The following is a 15,917-nucleotide window of genomic DNA, read 5'->3' on the forward strand; positions in this document are numbered from 1 at the left end:
CTGTCCCAAAAAATGTTCTCCAGTCAAAAGGTATGGCCATAGAGTGAAAAATCTCTTTTATATGATGTGACGGCGGAAGACCCTAGATCTGTCAAAATACAATGTTCGCTCGAGCGGGGTGTCGAGTGCACATCGAGCGTTCGACTCTGCCTAATTTCGCTCGAGCATCTTATCGAGCATTCGACTCTGCCTGATTTCGCTTGAGAGGCCAATGTCTTCACTCGAGCGATCTTTGTTTTCCAGCAACCCGCTCGAGCTCACTGTCGAGCGGCATTCGAGCGTTTGAATCTGCCTGAATTCGCTCAAGCGGCCAAAAGCCTCCGCTCGAGCGATCTTGTAAAATTTGCAATACGAAATTTTGCAAGTCATCAAATACCCCCAAACTTACAACTTTGTTTGTCCTCAAACAAAAAGAAAAGCAAATGATAGTTTAGGCTATCTCAACTCGACCCCAAAGAGAAGTATCATCACTCACCAAGCTTTTATGAAGTTAGATTTCATCACTAGTATTTTACTCTTTGTGACGCCCCCAAATCCCCACGCCCGAACACGGGAAAATCGAGACGTCCGGATGGTGACAACCCGGGTCACCATCCTATCGACGGGTGCCAAGTGTGTGCAAAGGTAACATATGTGCACAAGAAACACGCAGCGGATAACGAAAGTCATTAACTAAGTACCAGAATTTTTCTTAACGTAGTACAAGCTGTTTAAAACATACATAAATAAAATATTACAAAAACCCAAATACAGTTTTAAACAAATATAAAACATATCATCAGCAACCCGGCGGAGCCGCATCTTCGGGCTCAGCCTCCTCCTCTTCGTCCTCAAACTCTGCACCAAAAGCTACGGAACCAAAAATGGTACCGCAGGTAAGTAAAACCCAAACACTACCAGATAAAAACACATAAAACTCAAACAATATGCATGAAACATGCCCAATGCACAAAGCCCATAAAACACAAGTTTTCCACACACGCCAAAAACCCATTTGGCCCAAAAACACAACCTTTCCAACTAACACGCCAAAAGTCACATTTGGCCCAATATCTCGCCAAAAGTCCATTTGGCCCAATACCACACCAAAAGTCCCATTTGGCCTCTCAAACCATTATCCAATTTTAACCGTATGCACCATGACCTCCCCTAGGGGTCATCCGCACACCCTGGCTCCAATGCCACACCGCAGAGTACCACCACGCATGTGACACCTAACAAGCGATGCCCAGTTCCGCGCCCCGCGTGTGCGTAGCCAAGCATCCTCTAGCCCTCACCAGCGAAGGGCCACGGAGTCTGTGCGTAGGGCGATGCCCGGTTCCGCGCCCGGCGCGTTCGTAGGCAAGCAACCCCTAGCCCCCGCTCCCGTCGTCTAGCGACAACTCAGGGGACATTACTCAGTTTATTCCGCTCCCGAGTGACCAGAGGAGCTCCACCGGGATAATACCTCATCCCGGCTTGGGGTCGTGATACACACGCACCCGTAAAATCACTCGCGCCAATACACAGGCTTTTCACACACTGCCACAAACACACGTGCATGCACCATGCAATGCCATAACAATGCATAATAAAATAATCCAACAACATAAAACAATTAAACAGGCAACTCCGTCCTCCATCCACCCGACCCCCGAACTCCTCGGACTCAGTCCGGAATCAACCAACCAGCAGATTAATTAATTGAAAGAGCAATATATATTTAAATCTGAAAATAGGGTTTGGAAAATACTTACAGCGCTATATGGCAATTTTAGAAAACAAGCGGCGTTGCAAACGGCGGCGAAAAAGCAACGTCACAGTGAAAATTCACTGTGGCCGTGGGTTGTGAAAAACCCACTTTTGAATGGGGACAAACTAGAGCTTGGGATTGATAGGGAATGGTCTAGGGATGGTTGTGAAGCTATTGGAAGTGATGTTTGGCCGTGGGTGGCGGCGGAATCGCCAGAAAGAGGCCGAAAAACCCAAATCGGAAAGCAAGCTCGTAGGAGCTGTTCCGGTGGTCGTTGGAGGCCGAAAATAGGTGGGTTAGGACGGCAAGGAACCGGTGATGAAGTGGTGAAGAAATGGTGGCCGGAGGTGGAGCGACGACGGCGGATCGGAGCCAAAACCGTGCAGCCTTTGGAGAGCTTTTCCGGCCAAACGGCCGGCCGGATGGGGGTGGAAACCGGTGGGGAGATGCGCCGGAGGGAGACGAAGAGGATGGTGGGGGTGGTGTGCCACACGGTGGCCGGCGGCGGTGGGGCTGGGCTGAGGAACGATCCGGCGTGAGGGAGAGAGAAGAGAGAGAGAGGCCGGGGGGGAAGGGTCGATCGGGGAGAGAGAAAGGGAAAAAGAAAAAAAGAAAAAGAAAGGAAAAAGAAAGAAGGAAAAAGAGAAAAAGGAAAAAGAAAAGGAAAAAAAGAAAAAGAGATGTAGGGAAAAGATGAGGTCTAATCCTCATTCCGGGAAACAAAACTAAACCGCCAAAAAGAGATTAAAAACTACAAAACAACTTAAAGAAATAAAACACAACATCAAATAATTTAAAAACTAATTTTAAAACGCAGATAAATTAAAATAAATAACTAATATGTTAATTAAAATAAAAACAACCATATCAGTGAAAATACACTCAAAAACGGGTCATCACATCCTCCCCTCCTTAAAAACAATTTCGTCCTCGAAATTGCAAATCAACCACCAACTTAAAGCAAGCCACAAGAAAGCACATAAACCAACTGTGATCGAGATTAAGATACATACCTTCTCTATTCGAACAAGTATGGGTACTGCTCCCTCATGTCCGCTGTTCGTTCCCAAGAGAAGTCTTGAGCTAACGGATCTCCCCAAGCCACTTTAACCAAAGGTATCGTCTTGGACCTCAACCGTTGCTCCTTCCAATCCAAAATCTGTGACGGAACAACTTCATAAGTGAGATCCGGTTGCAACTGAATACTCGCTGGGTCGACGAAGCGTGGCTCTTGCTGTCCAAAGCTCTTCTTCAGGGATGATACGTGGAAGACATCATGAACATCCCCAAAATAATGTGGCAAAGCAACTCTGTAGGCGACGGACCCTACTCTTTCCAAAATCTGAAAAGGGCCGACATACCTCAGATCTAGCTTCCTCTTCTTACCAAAACGCTTAACACCTCTCATGGGAGAGACTTTAAGATAAACCCAATCACCAACTTCAAATGACAATTCTCTCCTCCTGGTATCAGCGTAGCTTTTCTGGCGACTCTGAGCTGCAGCCATTTTATCTCTAATGATCCGAACTTGGCTTTGCATCTCTTGAATTATTTCGGGTCCGATTATCCTACTCTCCCCAACTTCGTCCCAACACAAGGGCGACCTGCACTTTCTCCCATAGAGAGCTTCATAGGGAGCCATCTGAATGGTCGCATGGAAGCTGTTATTGTAGGCAAACTCGATGAGCGGCAATTGATTTTCCCAACTCCCTTGGAATTCCATGACACATGCTCGCAACATGTCTTCTAGGGTCTGAATGGTGCGCTCTGACTGGCCGTCTGTCTGCGGGTGATAAGCAGTACTGAACTTCAACTTAGTACCCAAAGCTGCCTGCAAACTTTTCCAGAACTGCGATGTGAACCTTGGGTCTCGATCCGACACTATACTCTTTGGTATGCCATGTAGCCGCACTACCTCTTTGACATACAAACGGGTCAACTTACCCAAAGAGTCGGTGTTATTAACAGGCAGAAAATGAGCACTCTTCGTTAACCGGTCTACAATCACCCAAACAGAATTCTTTCCACTAGGCATTCTCGGCAAACCCACAACAAAGTCCATCGTGATGTCATCCCATTTCCACTCAGGAATAGGGAGGGGTTGGAGCATACCTGCAGGTCTCTGATGCTCGGCCTTTACCTGACGGCATGTGTGGCATTTCTCAACATATAAGGCAATGTCCTTCTTCATTCCATCCCACCAGTAATTTTTCTTCAAGTCCCGATACATCTTTGTACTGCCGGGATAAACTGAATAAGGGGCCGCATGAGCTTCCGCCATGATCCGCTCTTTGAATTCAGAGTCCTTGGGGACCCCTCTGCGATCTCGGAACCGAAGTATCCCATCGTTATCCATGCTATAATGCAACGGCCCTCGAGATTTTCTGACTCTTTTCCTGATGTTCAGCAGCTTCGGATCCTTTCTCTGGAGAGTCTTCAATTCTTCAAAATCAGTTACCCGAATATCAAGAACTGAAGATAAGATCTCTACTTGCTGCGAACTCTCTATAAGGAGCCTTCTCATCCCACAAAGCAACGAATCCACTTCCGACGGCTCAGCTTCATCTTCCAAATGAGACTTCCAGCTCAAAGCATCAGCAACTATATTAGCCTTCCCCGGGTGGTACTTGATCTCACACTGATAGTCACTGATTAGCTCCAGCCATTGCCTCTGCCTCATGTTCAGATTTTTCTGGGAAAACAAATGCTTCAAGCTCTTGTGATCGGTAAATACCTCGCAAGCTTCCCCATACAAGAAGTGCCGCCAGATCTTGAGAGCAAAAACAATCGCAGCCAATTCTAGATCGTGCGTCGGATAATTCTTTTCATGGTCCTTTAGCTGACGAGATGCATAGGCAACAACCCGTCCTTCCTGCATAAGGACACAACCCAAACCAAACTTAGACGCATCACTGAAGACTACGAATGGCTTATTCGGTTCTGGGAGTGCTAACACTGGTGCCGTCGTCAACCGGTTCTTTAATTCTTGGAAGCTTCTCTCACATTTATCTGACCAAACAAATTCTGTATTCTTTCGAGTCAAAGCTGTGAGAGGTCCGGATAGGCGAGCAAAACCCTCTACAAATCTTCGGTAGTATCCGGGGAGCCCCAAGAAACTTCTGATCTCGCGTACTGTAGTCGGGCGCTGCCATGACAAAATGGCTTCTACCTTACTAGGATCAACAGCCACTCCGTCTCGGGAAATTACATGCCCAAGAAATTTAACTTCTTCCAACCAGAACTCACACTTGCTGAGCTTGGCGTACAACTGGTGTTCTCTCAATCTCTCAAGTACCAGACTAAGATGATACACATGCTCTTCAACATCTCGGGAATAAATAAGTATATCATCAATAAATACTACCACAAAGGAATCCAGATAAGGTTGAAACACTCGATTCATTAAATCCATGAAAGCAGCAGGGGCATTAGCTAACCCAAACGGCATCACCTTAAATTCATAGTGTCCATACCTCGACCTGAAGGCAGTTTTAGGCACATCCTGGTCTCTGATTCTCAGCTGGTAGTATCCCGATCTCAGATCAATTTTAGAGAACACGGCTGCTCCTTGAAGCTGGTCAAATAAATCATCTATCCGCGGGAGAGGATATTTATTTTTGATGGTCACCTTATTCAATTCCCGATAGTCAATGCACATACGGAGGGTTCCATCTTTCTTTTTAACAAATAAAACTGGTGCACCCCACGGCGACGTACTAGGCTGAATAAATCCCTTCTCTACCAACTCTTGCAACTGAGTCTTCAACTCTTTCAATTCAGCCGGTGCCATGCGATAAGGAGCTTTATGCACAGGAGCCGCTCCAGGTTCCAAGTCTATAACAAACTCCATCTCTCACACAGGGGGTAGTCCGGGCAAGTCATCCACAAACACATCGGAGAACTCTTCCACAACTGGAATGTCTGCCAAGGACTTCTTCTCAGACGGCGTGGACACCATCTGAACCAAGAATGCATCCGCTCCCCATGCAATCTCTCTTATTGCCTGAATCGCCGATATAATCATCGGCTTTTCTTTTAATCTACTCCCCGCAAATTCCAGACAATCACCATTTGGAAGGTGAAAGCTAATTATCCGACTTCTGCAATTAATACTCCCAGAATATCGGTATAGCCAATCCATCCCGAGGATGATATCAAAACCCAATAGCTTGAACACCACCAAATCAGCATCCAAGAATCTTCCCTCAAAATTTAACGGGCATCCCAAAGCAACCTTGGAACACCACACCATCTCACCATCGGGTAGAGCCACTACCATAGCCTTCGACAACGGTTCCGTGACCAAGTTACACACCCGAGCAAACGTGGAAGACACAAATGATTGTGAAGCACCGGAATCAAACAAAGTACAAGCATAAAACTCATACAAACGGACTCTTCCTAAACCAAACACACAACCCATGAAATCCAAAAAACAAAGAAGAAACCAAATGCACCAAAAATTAAATCCAGCTTAAAAATTAAATTAATCCATACCTGTGATTACTCCAGCATCATGGGTCGCTGGTGCCTCATCATCCACCTCTCCGGGTGTGACAGCATAAACCCGGGCTTGCACTGCTTGTCTCGGGTTGGTTCTTCCACCGTGTCTACCTCCACGGCTTCCTTGAACTCTGACGGGGCAATCCCGAGCGATATGTCCCACTTGGCCGCACCGGTAACACTGGGGTCCGCTACTCGTCCGACACTCGCCCTCATGAGCTCTATTACAAGCTCCACAAACAGGCACACGTCCTCCCATGCGAACACTTGATGATGCTTGAGGTTGAGTTCCAGTCCGCTGAACAAATTTCTGGGGCGAACCCGAGCTGCTTCCTTCACCAGAGAAACTCCGCCTCTTATGCCCTGGAGGGGAGTCCATACTCAGATTATTTTCCCGCTCTACAAGGGTGGCCACATCCACTAACTCCTGAAAAGTGGATATCCGATGGCTGACCACCATACGGCGTATGTCCTGGCGTAGCCCCTCCTGAAAACGATCTGCTCGCATCTCCTCAGTGGTAACAAGGTGAGGAGCAAATCGCTCAAGTTCTATGAACCTCCGGGCATATTGTTCCACTGTTGCGCCCCCTTGGACCAGATTGGAGAACTCCCTTGCCTTTTGCTTTCTTACCGATGCGGGAAAGAAGCGGTCATTGAACTCCTTCTTGAAACGCTGCCAGGTCACCGCAGCAAAAGATCCCAATTCAGATTCCAGCATCACCCTCTTGGTATCCCACCAATCAGAAGCGATACCTTGCAAGAGATAGCTGGCGTAGAGTACTTGTTGTGCCTCCGTGCATCCACACACCTCAAAGATTCTCTCCAGATCTTTGATCCATTTTCCAGCCTGGACTGGATCCTCATCTCCAGTGAAGTGTGGAGTCCGATGCGCTAGGAAGCGCTCATAGGTGCATCCGGCTTGCACCATGCCACTGGACCCTCCTGGATACATCCAAGGCCCTCCCTGATATGGCCAAGGACCTCCTGGTTGTGGCCAATACCCTCCTTGTTGTGGACAAGGCCCTCCTGGTGGTGGACAAGGCCCTCCCTGTGGTGGACAAGGCCCTCCTTGTGGTGGCCAAGGTCCTTGTGGTGGCCAAGGCCCTGCCTGTTGAGACCTCGCACTCTGTTGCATAAACTCCGTCATCTGCCGAATTGCTTCGGCTATGGAGTCATCCCTGGAGGTATTGTCCCGTGGCTCCTGAGTATTTTTCCTTGGTCTCCCCATAATCCTGCCACAACACCACTCTTGACCCTCCTTTAAGAAAACAAAAAAAAATCATAAAACCAACAAAAACAAAAACAACACCACACAGCAAGAAACAAAAGAAACCAGCATGCCAAAAACATAACTAAATAAATAAAAACAAACAAACAAGCTCAAACAAATAAAACAAATAAAACAACTATACTTAACATAATTTTTAAAACACAACTTTAAAAAAAAAACATTCTGGTACTACCTACGGGATATGTGGTTTTACCCAGAGCCAAACCGCTCTGATACCACCTGTGACGCCCCCAAATCCCCACGCCCGAACACGGGGAAATCGAGACGTCCGGATGGTGACAACCCGGGTCACCATCCTATCGACGGGTGCCAAGTGTGTGCAAAGGTAACATATGTGCACAAGAAACACGCAGCGGATAACGAAAGTCATTAACTAAGTACCAGAATTTTTCTTAACGTAGTACAAGCTGTTTAAAACATACATAAATAAAATATTACAAAAACCCAAATACAGTTTTAAACAAATATAAAACATATCATCAGCAACCCGGCGGAGCTGCATCCTCGGGCTCAGCCTCCTCCTCTTCGTCCTCAAACTCTGCACCAAAAGCTACGGAACCAAAAATGGTACCGCAGGTAAGTAAAACCCAAACACTACCAGATAAAAACACATAAAACTCAAACAATATGCATGAAACATGCCCAATACACAAAGCCCATAAAACACAAGTTTTCCACACACGCCAAAAACCCATTTGGCCCAAAAACACACAACCTTTCCAACTAACACGCCAAAAGTCACATTTGGCCCAATATCTCGCCAAAAGTCCATTTGGCCCAATACCACGCCAAAAGTCCCATTTGGCCTCTCAAACCATTATCCAATTTTAACCGTATGCACCATGACCTCCCCTAGGGGTCATCCGCACACCCTGGCTCCAGTGCCACACCGCAGAGTACCACCACGCATGTGACACCTAACAAGCGATGCCCAGTTCCGTGCCCCGCGCGTGCGTAGCCAAGCATCCTCTAGCCCTCACCAGCGAAGGGCCACGGAGTCTGTGCGTAGGGCGATGCCCGGTTTCGCGCCCGGCGCGTTCGTAGCCAAGCAACCCCTAGCCCCCGCTCCCGTCGTCTAGCGACAACTCAGGGGACATCACTCAGTTTATTCCGCTCCCGAGTGACCAGAGGAGCTCCACCGGGATAATATCCCATCCCGGCTTGGGGTCGTGATACACACGCACCCGTAAAACCACTCACGCCAATACACAGGCTTTTCACACACTGCCACAAACACACGTGCATGCACCATGCAATGCCATAACAATGCATAATAAAATAATCCAACAACATAAAACAATTAAACAGGCAACTCCGTCCTCCATTCACCCGACCCCCGAACTCCTCAGACTCAGTCCGGAATCAACCAACCAGCAGATTAATTAATTAAAAGAGCAATATATATTTAAATCTGAAAATAGGGTTTGGAAAATACTTATAGCGCTATATGGCAATTTTAGAAAACAAGCGGCGTTGCAAACGGCGGCGAAAAAGCAACGTCACAGTGAAAATTCACTGTGGCCGTGGGTCGTGAAAAATCCACTTTTGAACGGGGACAAACTAGAGCTTGGGATTGATAGGGAATGGTCTAGGGATGGTTGTGAAGCTATTGGAAGTGATGTTTGGCCATGGGTGGCGGCGGAATCGCCAGAAAGAGGCCGAAAAATCCAAATCGGAAAGCAAGCTCGTAGGAGCTGTTCTGGTGGTCGTTGGAGGCCAAAAATAGGTAGGTTAGGACGACAAGGGACCAGTGATGAAGTGGTGAAGAAATGGTGGCCGGAGCTGGAGCGACGGCGGCAGATCGGAGCCAAAACTGTGCAGCCTTTGGAGAGCTTTTCCGCCCAAACGGTCGGCCGGATGGGGGTGGAAACCGGTGGGGAGGTGCGCCGAAGGGAGACGAAGAGGATGGTGGGGGTGGTGTGCCACACGGTGGCCGGCGGCGGTGGGGCTGGGCTGAGGAACGATCCGGCGTGAGGGAGAGAGAAGAGAGAGAGAGGCCGGGGGGGAAGGGTCGATCGGGGAGAGAGAAAGGGAAAAAGAAAAAAAGAAAAAGAAAGGAAAAAGAAAGAAGGAAAAAGAGAAAAAGGAAAAAGAAAAGGAAAAAAAGAAAAAGAGATGTATGGAAAAGATGAGGTCTAATCCTCATTCCGGGAAACAAAACTAAACCACCAAAAAGAGATTAAAAACCACAAAACAACTTAAAGAAATAAAACACAACATCAAAAAAATTAAAAACTAATTTTAAAATGCAGATAAATTAAAATAAATAACTAATATATTAATTAAAATAAAAACAACCATATCAGCGAAAATACACTAAAAAACGGGTCATCACATTCTTTTAACATCAAAGATAGCAAGAAAATCAATCAAAAATTTTGCAATTTATCAAGCAAGAGTTAGGCGTTTACTTCAACCTAAAGCTAAGACCTTGTGTGTGTGTGTGCTATAGTCAATTTAACTTCAAACCACCTGCAAACTCAGACAAAAGTAGAACAACCAAAATCAGAAGAATTCTCTTAAAACTTAACCCCATAAGTCCAATTTTCAGAAATCCTCTCCACTAATGTAGTCAACACCAAAATCAGAGATCAAAAGGTCTTGAATAAGGTTGTCATGATAGGCCACAGGATGAGGGTTAAGAAAGAACTGGATATGGAAAATCAAAGCAAACTGGGAAAATGTTTAGTGAAGAGAACACTAAAAGAGATACTCACATGATTCAAATCATAGCTCTTTCTTGACAATATGCTCATACTTGTGGCATTATTGTTGTTGTAATCACTGAAGCAATACCAACAATTCCTTTAACAAAATCTGAGGTGATACATACTCCGCTTAGTGACTTCTTTTTTTTTTTTTTAATCAGTCACTTCCTTTCTTCTTCTTCTTCTTCTTCTTCTTTGATCAAACAGAGCAAACATAATACGGTTCATCATGAAACCAATTTTCTCTTTTAAATGTACTCTCCACCAAAGTTTTTTTTTCAAACTATCAAAGGTAGATTCATTGTTTTTCAGGCTTAGAGCGGGCATGGTTTATGTAGTTCAAAGAATAAATAAAGGCTTATGAAGGCTCAAGGGGGTTGACTATGGAAACATACCATGTAATGATGGCATGATATTTAGGACGGCTGGGAAAGCTTTTTGGTTATGCCAAAGAAATGCCTAGATCATTTCTCTAATATTTGGTCTCAACTAGGATTTCGCCTCAAGGACCCATCAACAGATTCTAGAGCAAAGCAAAATCGAACTTTCCTATTTCAATTAATTCAACTTCTTCTCTTCATAAGCAAAATGGAATAAGAGAAAAACGACTATGTGCTCAATTATGTTCAAGGTCAAAGATTTAAACCAAAGTGTCCACAAAACTCCACTTGACAAAAAAGAAATTTTTGAAATTTTTTCTCAAAATCATCTTCAATCACAAATTTTAGAGTCATAGAGAATTCAATCTTACTCCAATGTATGCTTGGTAAGAGAATCAAACAACCCATCAACAACCCAAGACTTAGAAAACAAGAGGATCAAATGACTGTAGGAGTTTACACCCCCAACCTTAAACTAAACAATGTCCTCATTGTAATCCAAAAGTAAAAAGGATTGAAGAAATAAAAGGAACTTCCCTAGTTGCATGATGAATCTTCCGAAATTTAAAATTTTTCAACTCTTTATTCATGCTAAATAAACCTACATCAAAAACCAATTTATTAAAACTAAATAAATAAAGATAATAAAATAAATGAAAGAATGAAAGAAAGAAAAATCCATGGGTTGCCTCCCATAAGCGCTTGTTTTAAAGTCGCGCTTGTTTTAAAGTCGCGCTTGTTTTAAAGTCTACAGCCAGACTTTTCAATCATCATCAATTAGGATCTCCAAGAGGAATAAATGCATAGTTCCTCTCCATTTGTTCTCCATAGTAGTGCTTTAATCTCTGACCATTAACTCTGAAAATATTTCATGTCTTGTCCTTCAAATTTATTGCTCCAAAAGAGAAAACTTCATGAATTGTATAAGGACCTGTCCATCTTGATTTTAACTTTCTTGGGAAGAGTTTGAGTCATGAATTGAAAAGTAAAACTTGTTGTCCTGGAGCAAACTCTCGCCTAAGAATCTGTTTGTCATGCCACTTCTTCGTCATTTCTTTATAGATCTTTGCATTTTCATATGCATCATTCCGGAACTCTTCCATCTCATTCAATTGAAGAAGTCGCTTTTCATCTGCTACCTTCAAATCAAAGTTAAACTTCTTTACAGCCCAATAAGCTCTATGCTCCAACTCCACAGGTAGATGACATGCATTTCCAAACACTAATCGGTATGGAGACATCCCGATAGGTGTTTTAAGGCTGTACGGTATGCCCACAAAGCATCATCAAGCTTCTTCGCCCAATCCTTTCTATTGGTTTTGACCATCTTTTCAAGGATGTTCTTGATTTCTCTATTTGAAATTTCAGCTTGACCATTAGTTTGAGGATGGTAAGCAAGTGTTATCTTGTGCTTTACACCATATTTAGAAAGAAGATTTTCAAACAACTTGTTGTAAAAGTGAGTCCCTTCATCACTAATAATAGCTCGTGGAGTGCCAAATCTTGTGAATATATTCTTGTGTAGAAATTTGAGCACTACCTTTGCATCATTTGTTGTTGTAGCAATTGCTTCCACCCATTTTGACACATAGTCAACTGCTAATAAGATGTAAGCAAAACCAAAAGAAGGAGGAAAAGGCCTCATAAAATCTATTCCCCAAACATCAAACAACTCAACTTCTAAGATACCTTTCAGTGGTAACTCATGACGCCTTGAAATATTTCCCATACGTTGGCACCGGTCACAAGTTTTCACCAAAGTGTAACTATCATGAAAAATAGAAGGCCAAAAGAACCCATTTTGAAGTACCTTAGCTGCTGTACGGGTGGCTCCAAAGTGTCCTCCATATGATGATGAATGGCAATGATGGAGGATGTCTTGCATCTCTTCTTCTGGCACACAACTTCTAATGATTTGATCAGGGCATCTTTTGAACAATAAAGGCTCATCCCAAAGATAATAATTCACATCATGCAAGAACTTCTTACGTTGATGGTAAGTAAGATCAGGTGGTAAAACTTTACAAGCTAGGTAGTTAACAATATCAGCATACCACGGAAGCTTGATCTCACATGCAAACAACTGCTCATCGGGGAATGCCTCTTGGACCACTGAATCTGTCTTTTCTTCCTCTTGCTCTAACGTAGAGAGATGGTCTGCCACTAAATTTTCACTTCATTTCTTGTCTTGAATCTCCAAATCAAATTCTTGAAAAAGTAGGATCCAAAGAATTAGCCTAGGCTTAGCATCCTTCTTGCCAAACAAATAGCGAAGTGCTGCATGATCAGTGAACACTATCACCTTTGTACCAATGAGGTAGGACCGAAATTTGTCACAAGCAAACACCACAGCAAGCATCTCCTTCTCAGTTGTCGTATAATTCAATTGAGTTTCATTCAATGTCCGGCTTGCATAATAGATGGCTTTAAACAGCTTGTCTCGCCTTTGCCCCAACACTGCTTCAATTGCAAAGTCACTTGCATCGCACATAAGTTCAAAAGGTTGACTCCAATCAGGCAATCACAATTGGTGCTGAAATTAGTTTCTCCTTGAGTGCATTAAAGGCCTGCAAACAAACAACATCAAAGTCAAATTCAGAATTTTTCTCAAGAAGATTACATAAAGGTTTAGAGAGTTTAGAAAAATCCTTGATAAATCTTCTATAAAATCCCGCATGTCCCAGAAAACTTCTGATTCCCTTCACATTCTTTGGAAGTGGTAGTTTCTCTATGGTTGCAATTTTGGCTCGATCCACCTCAATTCCTTTAGATGACACTCTGTGGCCAAGCATGATCCCTTCTTGAACCATGAAATGACACTTCTCCCAGTTCAGGACTAGATTCTTATCTTCACATCTCTGCAAAACAAGAGCTAAGTTATGCAAACAATGATCAAAAGATGTACCAAAAATTGAAAAATCATCCATGAAAACTTCCATTATATCTTCCACCACATCAGAAAAGATAGCCATCATGCAATGTTGAAATGTTGTAGGGGCGTTGCACAATCCAAAGGGCATCCTCCTAAAAGCAAACGTTCCATAGGGGCATGTGAATGTAGTTTTCTCTTGATCTTCAGGAGCTATAGCAATCTAATTACACCCCGAATAACCATCCAAAAAACAATAGTAGGAGTACCCAGCCAATCGATCCAACATTTAATCAATGAATGGAAGTGGAAAATGATCGTTCCTTGTTGCTTTATTCAACTTACAGTAATCCATGCATACACGCCATCCCGTGACCGTTCTTGTATGAATGAACTCATTATTGTCATTTTTCACCACTGTCAATTCACCCTTCTTTGGTACAACTTGCACTGGACTTACCCATGAGCTGTCTGAAATAGCATAAATGATTCCAGCATTAAGGAGTTTCAAAATTTCAGCTCTCACTACTTCCTTCATTGCTGGATTTAATCTTCTTTGGTGCTCGATCGTTGGCTTGTAAAACTCCTCCATTAAAATTTTGTGCATACAAATGGAGGGACTTATTCCTTTTATGTCAGAAATAGTCCATCCCAAGGCTGTTCTATGCTCCCTCAATACACGCAGCAACTTTTCCTCTTCTTCGGGTGTGAGTGATGTAGCAACAATCACTGGAAAGGTATCACTATCCCCCAAGAACGCATAGCGAAGATGCTCAGGTAATTGCTTCAACTCAGGAGTTGTATTTTTCTGCATCTTTTCTTTAGCATTTTCAGATTCAACCTTTGGTACCACCAGCTCTAGCTTCCCCACTTCATTACTAAGTAATGTAACCTGTTGCAATGCTCCCAAAGCAAAAACATAGTGGAGAAATTCTTCACTAACAAAAGGCAAGTCAGATTCACAAATGGTAGAATTATTAAAATCAAAAGCATGAGATGAAGTGGTGATACAGCGTTCTAGGTGATCGGATGTCATATCTTCTTGAAAGGCCTCTTCTACACATTGCTTAATGATATCTACCCGAAAGCAAGTACTTGGATCTTCTGGAAATTTCATGGTTTGGTAGATGTTGAACATAACTTCTTCCTTATTAACTCTCAATGTTAGTTCACCATTTTGAACATCAATCAAAACCCTTCTCGTAGCCAAGAATGGTCGATCAAGAATTAGTGGGACATCTTCATCTTCTTCCATATCTAACACCACAAAATCAATAGGAAAAATAAATTTATCCACCTTTACCAATACGTCTTCTATGATTCCACGTGGATACTTAATGGACCGATCCGCTAGTTGCAAGGAAATTGTTGTGTGCTTCATCTCTCCAAGTCCTAATTTCTTGCAAACAGAAAGTGGCATAAGATTAATGCTAGCACCAAAATCACATAAAACTTTATCAAAAAATGAATTCCGATAGTGCAAGGTAAAGTGAAACTCCCCGGATCTTTTAATTTTTGAGGCAATTTCTTTTGAAGAATGGCACTGCATTCTTTAGAAAGTTTCACTTTTTCAAACTCCTCCAATCTTCTCTTCTTGGAAATGATGTCCTTCAGGAATTTGACATAGTTTGGTATCTATTCCAAGACATCTGCAAAAAGAATATTTATGTGAATTTTCTTAAAAATATCTAAAAACTTAGAAAATTGCTTATCTAAGTTTTGCTTTTGAAAACGCTGAGGGTAAGGAAGTGGAGGAGCGAGAATAGGAGGATTGTCAGGAAATGAAATTGCAGGAGGCAAGTCGGTCTCTCTTAGTGTATCATTAACAATCTCCTCTTCTTCTACTTGATCTTTGCTTTGGCCATTGTTCGCAGCTGTAGGGGTGGATTTGCTCTCCTTTAATGGTGACCTCTCAATTTCTTTTCCACTCTTAAGTGTGATGGCCTTGCATTGTTCTTTTGAATTCATTTCAGTGTTGCTAGGAAAAGCTCCTCTTTGTTGGGCATTAATGGTCGTAGCTAGTTGCCCAATTTGCACTTCAAGATTCTTCATAGTGGCTCCCATATTGCTACAATGAGTCTCAATGTTGTCCAACCGTGAATCAGTCTTTTTAAACCTTGCATTGGTCTCCTGAACAAAGGAAACCATGGCATCCTCAAGTGACATCTTCTTTTCGCTTGGTTGGCTATCAAATTCTGGAGGAGGATGAGGTTGCAACACTTTCTTCATATTTCTATATGAAAAATTCTCATGATTTCTAAGCCCTGATTGATAGTAATTAGGCATAGGATTACCACGATAGTTGTAGTTCCGATTGTTGACATATTGAACTTGTTCTTGACTTGCTTCATTACTTGGAACTGTTATACTTGTAGATGCAACATATTCTATACTTTGTGGTATCCTTTGTGTTGTCAAGGCTGAAATCTGATGA

Source organism: Carya illinoinensis, chromosome 16 (genome assembly GCF_018687715.1).
Source record: "Carya illinoinensis cultivar Pawnee chromosome 16, C.illinoinensisPawnee_v1, whole genome shotgun sequence".
Lineage (NCBI taxonomy): Eukaryota > Viridiplantae > Streptophyta > Magnoliopsida > Fagales > Juglandaceae > Carya > Carya illinoinensis.